We start from the raw sequence: 6,217 nt of genomic DNA on the forward strand, positions 1-6,217 counted from the left end.
CTCTGTTGCCAAAGATAACCTTCAGTTCCCGGTCCTCCTGCCTCCACGTCCTGAGTCCTGGGATTATAGGCTTGGGCCACCACGTTCTTTCAGTTTATATGGGGATGGAACTTGGCTTTGTGGAGAAGCACTCTGGTAACTGAGCCACATCCCTTGCTGTGTAGTCCAGGCCAGCCTTGAGCTTCTGGGTGCTGGGATGGCAGCTGTAGGCCTAGCGTAGGGGTTTATTTTATGGAATCAGACCTGAGCTCAAGGGAAGATTCCTTGGGAAGGTTAGATATCTGAGTCCTGGTTTGGGGTGTGCCAGGCTGGTTTCCCCCTTGGGCACACCGTGTTGACACTGGCTTTTTATTTCTTTGGCAGGTGGCCAAAGTGGAGTATGTCAGGAAGAAGCCAAAATTGAAAGAGGTCCAGGTGAGGTTAGAGGAACACCTGGAGTGTGCATGTGCGACCTCCAACCTGAACCCAGACCATCGGGAGGAGGAGACGGGTGAGTGGCCAGCACTGTCTGTCTGCTGTGTGGGGGTCCTCAGGGGTGTGGGATCTGTTGCTTGAGTGAATGAGTCAGTGGGCCTGGATTTCCCAGCAGTCCACACTGGCCTGCAGAACCAAGAGTCAGGGAAACTGTGCCTGTAGGTGTCACATTCAAGTGGGACCGTAGACACTGGATTCGGGCTGTACCCTGCTGCCGCCCAGGGTCTTGACTTTTCTCCTGCCCAGCACACCTTGTTCACCGCCAGCATTCAGCCAGCCCAGGTGCAGAGACAGACCCGGAAGTGTCTGCACCAGGGCGGATCAGGCTTTCCTTCTGAAAGATAAACAGCTTCAGTGTTTATTGCTGTGGCTTCCCACCCCAGGCCCTCCGGTGGCCACTCACCTCCCCTGCCCTTTCCTTGACAGGAAGGCGTAGGGAATCAGGTAAAAAGCGGAAAAGAAAAAGGTTAAAACCCACCTAAGGCGGCCGACCAGGTAGGCCCTGCCCGCCGGGTGAGCTGGGGGACTCCCTTGCAGAGAGCTGGGTCACAATCAGACCAGCGAACCCCGCTTCCATGGGCCCTGATTGGCTCAAGGTTCTGTGTGCTTCCGGGACTGCTGGCCGGGTCTCCTCGCAGCTACAGCTTTGCCCCTGTCTTGGTTGTTGTTCAGGCGAGAGCGCCTCATGGCGGGAAAGGTGGGGGCTTCTGGTGGTTCTGCTGGAGTTGTCTGGGGAGGCTTCCCCTGCGCTGACCAAGGAGAGGACATACTTTTACAGATGGTGAGGCTTGAGGAGGTTGAAGAGCTAAGGGGCCAGGGCAGTCGGCTTTTGTAACCAGCAGCGACATCAGGAAAGGAGGTAGCGATCAGTGTAGGGCCAGGAGGGGTGGTCCTTTGTACTTGGTGCTGTGGAATTCTATCCTTAAAATTACCCTCAGGACCCATGGTGGCAGCCCCAAGGTGGAAGAGTCCGGGCAGGTAAAGGAGGCCTGTACAGCCTCTTAGGAATGCTTGTTCCGAACCCACCCTGTGATGGCTGTTTTTCCCCGGAAGTGCAGGGAATGTAGGTGGGGCAATGTCATTTCGCAGACCTGTCCTGAGTGTCAGCTTGTCTGGCTCAGAGGGCTGGAGCCTGTCTGGCTGAGCCCTTCCTCCTGGCACACGGGACTAAGGGGCATCCAAGACAAACAGTTATTCTGGGCAAGAGAGTCCTCAGAGATAGGGTGTCTGAGAGCCTGGCTCCCATACGAGTGTGGCTGGGATGCCTGTCTCGGGCATGTGTCTCCTCGGACAGGGCCTTGGGGTTGCTCCATGTGGCTCTGACGGGCCTGCTGCTGACAGGGACCCCCTTCCAGTGAGAGGCAGGTGTCTCAGTGACAACCTGGCACTCCTTGCTTCATTATGGAACTGGGAGGTATACCTGTGTGATAGCTAATATTTGATCACCAGCACCAGAATAGCCACACAAAGTCATTGCTCTGATTGGTCACAGAGAGCCACATATGGGGTGGCTGGTGGCATCTGTTCTCCCGGATACTTCATGGCCCAAACTGCCAACCTTCAACAAGTACAGGCCTTAGTCTGGAAGAAAGAAAGCTAGGGGAAAGGCCAAAAAGAACTTTCTATGCCTCAGTTTCTCCATCTGTGCAATGGGAGCATGGGTTCTTCTATGAAATGCAACCAGCTTCGTACCAATCCTTAAGTTGGGAAGATTTGATTAATCTTAAGCTGTGGAAATTTTGTTTTTGTTTTTTTAAATTACATATGTCAACCTCATATCTTAAGACATAAGTTGTACGGGGCCAAGTAGCTCTGGTGTTTTCTGTCTGTGGTCATAGCCTCAACTTTTCCTGCCTTCCCACAGATGTGAGGTGAGATGAGCCGGCCGCCCTCTCCCGGGACACGGATGTACGTGGCGTGTGACATTCCTGAACATACTATGTATGGTGCTTCATTGCCAATGTGCGTGCGGTCTTTGTTCTCCTCCGTGAAAAACTGTGTCCGAGGACAAAGAGACAGTGTCCGTTTGTTCAGTGTGACATCAAAGCAAGTACTGTAGCACTCGGAGGGACAGTGAGAAAGCTTCCTTGTCACAGAGAGCGAAAACAAAACCACAAAAAAGAAAAAAACAAAAAAAAAAAACAAAAAAAAAATTAAAAAAAAAAAACAAACAACAAACCACAACCCAACAACAAAAAACCCCACCAGAAGAAACAGAGGCTGAAGCAGGCAGTGGAAGGACCGCCCTGCAGGACTGACCCTCGAGTGGGGGCTGAAGTTGGCCACCACCCTCGATTCTGCCCGTGGGCACAGGTGCTTTTCGCCGAGGACGCCTGGAGCTGCCTGGGATGCTGCCTGCCAGCTCTGCCAGGCACAGGAGCTGAGCAACTGGGGGATGGATGCCCACGGGCCTGGATGCCACCACCTCGCTTGAGTCTGCCTAGGACCTTCCTGATGGCCTTACGTGGAATTTCTTTTTCCTTTTCCTTTTTATTTTATTTTATTTTATTTACACCATGAAGTGATTTAGCTTCTCCTTTTTATTCTCTGCCTAGCTTTTTTTTTTTTTATCTCTTGGATGACATTTTCGTTGATAACACACACGAGGCTGCTGTAAGTTGGGACAGCGAGACGGTTATTTTTTTCCTAGCCAAACTAATGAGGTGTATTAAAATAAACATGATATACCTACCTATACATCATTTCTGATGCGCTTCTGCCTTCCTGTGTTGCTCAGCCCCCTTTAGCTTAAGTCATATGAGGGAACTATGGGGGTCATTCAGTTGTGGGTCCCCCCTCTCCCCCAGGGACTGCCCCCCATTGCTAAATGGCTTTTATGGCAGCATGGAGACATGACTGAGATTATTTTATAGTAAGCTGTTGGGTTTCACTGTTAATCAGAATTGTGTGTGTGTGGTTTTCTTGTTTTGTTTTGGTTTTGTAAAGGTGAACTTTGTATTTTTAATATTATCAGTTTATATACCTGAGAGCCTGCTATATATATTTTTTTTTATTTTGAACTAAAAGGAGAAAAAAAATTCAACAAACTTAAATGCACATCGGATGCATCCTGTGGTCCTGTTTGTCTGGTTGCTTCCTGGAGTCGCTCCACCACGTGGTTGATTTGAGGGTGTGAAAACTTGGGGATTGGAGAATGGGGGCTGCCAAAGTGACAGACTTTGCCCTGGGCTGGGCTGCGGAATGGAATGGGGACAGAGCAGAGGGGGCAATGGTCATGCCAGCAAGTTTGAGAACACCGTCTCCGGAGCCAGATGCCAATGAGTGCCAGCCAGCCGTGAGCTGGGTGTTGGACACTGGATGTGTCTACATGGGCAGCTTGTGGCTCAGTGGCCATCAGAGGTCCCTGTTGTCCATAGGCTGTGCTTTCTCCTGGAAAGGGTGGATGCTCTTCCAGAATGGCATGGCTCAGAGGCTGGAGGGCTGCAATGCAGGCCAGGCCTTTACTCTCCTGGCCGATCTACGGGAAGCCACTTGGTCCAGTGTTATGTTCCTTAAATCAGGAGAGTCAGAAGCCTGGTGCTCGTGGGAAATTCCACATGCTATGAGGCCTAGCAGCCCAGACACCCGGGAACTGGCCCATAGGCCTGTTTCGTGGCATCTATTCAATCCCACAAGACAGGGGCCCTGGATCTGGCCCCCACCCCGTTTCCATACACATCCCAGTGAGCTGTGCTGCTTTGGTGAGTTAATGGCCTGCTTTTTTACATGTTGGCCCTAGTGGGGCATTGCTGCTATTGTTTGTCTCTCCCCCAGCACCACCTGTGTGTGGGCTGAGAGCACGGGAGCTCTGAGAGTCCCTCAGCTTCCTATTTTCCTGCTGTTAACTTGTTTGATCCTGTTGCCTTGAGAGTTCCCATGACCTTGAGTGTTGACCTTGATGGTGTTTCCTCTTGTGACCTTAGCTTTCTTTCTGTGAACCCGGTGACTAAATTTTCCTCTGTTAACTTGATCTTTTCCTAGTGACCTTGAGCTCTGATTTTTGACCTTGAGTGGTGCGTTCTGCTTTTCTGTCATGACCTTGGGATTTCTTCCTGGGTGCCTGTGACTTTGAGACTTCTTTCTGTGACCTTGAACTTTGCTCCTTTGAACCTGTGACCTTGAACATTCTTTTTGAAGTCCATGACCTTGAGCTTTCCTCCTGACACCTGGCCTTCTGGATTCTTCCTGTGACCTAGGAATTTCTTCTTCTGGCCTTGAGGTTTCTTCTGGATCTGTGACCTTACATGTTCTCTCCAAAGCTCGTGACCTTGGCATTTACTCCTGAGACCTTTCCACCTTTGCTGTGCTCTTGGTGTTTCTTCCTGAGTTGTGACCTTGACGATTTCTCCTGTGACCTTGGGGTTCTCTCTGAAGCCTAAAACCTTGAGCTTTGTGTCATGATCTTTAGGTTCCCTCCCTTGAGTCCTGTGGTCTTTTTCTGCCCCCACCATATATGTAAGGCAGACCCGATGGCTCCAGATAATCTCTGGTGTCTTCTGTGTCTTTGGGGTGAGCTCTTCCATGGAGACAGTCACTACATTTGCCTGGAGGCCCCACATTTTGTTGTGACTAAAGCTGGGTTTGTGAGCTGTCCTTCCCTTGCTGGAGTCCTCTCTCTTGGGGCTTCTTCTCCCTGGTCCCTTTCTGTGGCTGGGACGGACTGTGCTGACATAGCAGCTGCCTTCAGCTAGCCAGACCCAGCTCTTGGCAGCAGCAGCAGGTGCAGCTGGACCACTTCCTGGGTTCTCGAGTGCAGTCCCGTAGTCGAGACTGTTTGAAGGGCCATATACCGTAAATGTTGGAGATCTTCTTTCTCTGGCATCTGGCAAAGGCTCCAGGACTGCCCTGCCACTTTTCTCCTCATCGTCATGTTCCCCTAGAATTCTGGGGATGAAAAATTGGCCTTGGTTAAGAGTTACTGTCTTAAAGATGTGGCTATACCCTCAATACCCTGAACCCCCTAGGAGGCTTCCTATATAGACATCATGGGGACACAGTTTTGGGGGCAGCAGAGGGGATTATGCTGAGGCTGGCTTGCCTCCCTGGCCCCAGGAAATTGAAGCTGTGGCATGTCCCGTGTGATGCGACTCCAGCTGGACCTAGGCTCAAGGGCCCCTTACTAATAAAGCTACATGGTCCAAAGAGACTGAGAGCTGAATTCTCCCAGGAGATAGCCCCAGGAGCTAACACTGCACATCAGAGAAAGCATGGCTTGAGTTTCAGCCTGGAGGCAGGACCCAGTGGGGAACACATAGGGGTGCTACTTGTATTCATCCACAGCTGGGAGGCTGAGGCATGCAGTTACCCCAAGGGTAACTTTCTTTACTCAGGAAGCCTGGTGTCCCTTAGCCAGGTGCTTTCCCGTTTCACTGAAACAGTCTCCAGGGCCCGGTGAGGCCACGTTAGATGGTGGAGTATATTCAGCCCTGCAGTGTGAGGTTACCAGTGGCTGAGGGGCTTAGGGAGTAAAGATGGGATCTGAGCATGGTCACATTGGATACGTGATGCCCAAATCCTGGGGTGGCAGGGGTGAGGGGGAGTCTCTGGACTGTAGCCAACTTGCAGCTGTATCCGGTCTCAGCTGCTGGGTGCCTTAAAATTAGGTTTCTATTTCTTTGATACAACACCATGACCTAAAGCAACCTGGGGAGGAAAGGGCTTCTTTCAGTTTATGGTTATAGTCCATCCAGAGAAGTGAGGGTGGGAAGTGATGCAGAGGCCATGGAGATGTTTATTGGCCCAG

The 6,217-nt window shown here is 51.2% G+C and overlaps 1 long non-coding RNA gene across 1 annotated transcript; it reads left to right on the forward strand.

Moving 5' to 3' along the window:
* Positions 1-368: 368 nt before the first annotated feature.
* On the forward strand, positions 369-3,176 carry LOC114616486. The gene is made up of 2 exons (XR_003710640.1): positions 369-490; positions 2,339-3,176. It is a non-coding gene; the product is annotated as an uncharacterized LOC114616486 (long non-coding RNA).
* Positions 3,177-6,217: the final 3,041 nt, after the last annotated feature.

Source organism: Grammomys surdaster, unplaced genomic scaffold, assembly GCF_004785775.1.
Source record: "Grammomys surdaster isolate TR1022 unplaced genomic scaffold, NIH_TR_1.0 332280, whole genome shotgun sequence".
Classification (NCBI taxonomy): Eukaryota; Metazoa; Chordata; class Mammalia; order Rodentia; family Muridae; genus Grammomys; species Grammomys surdaster.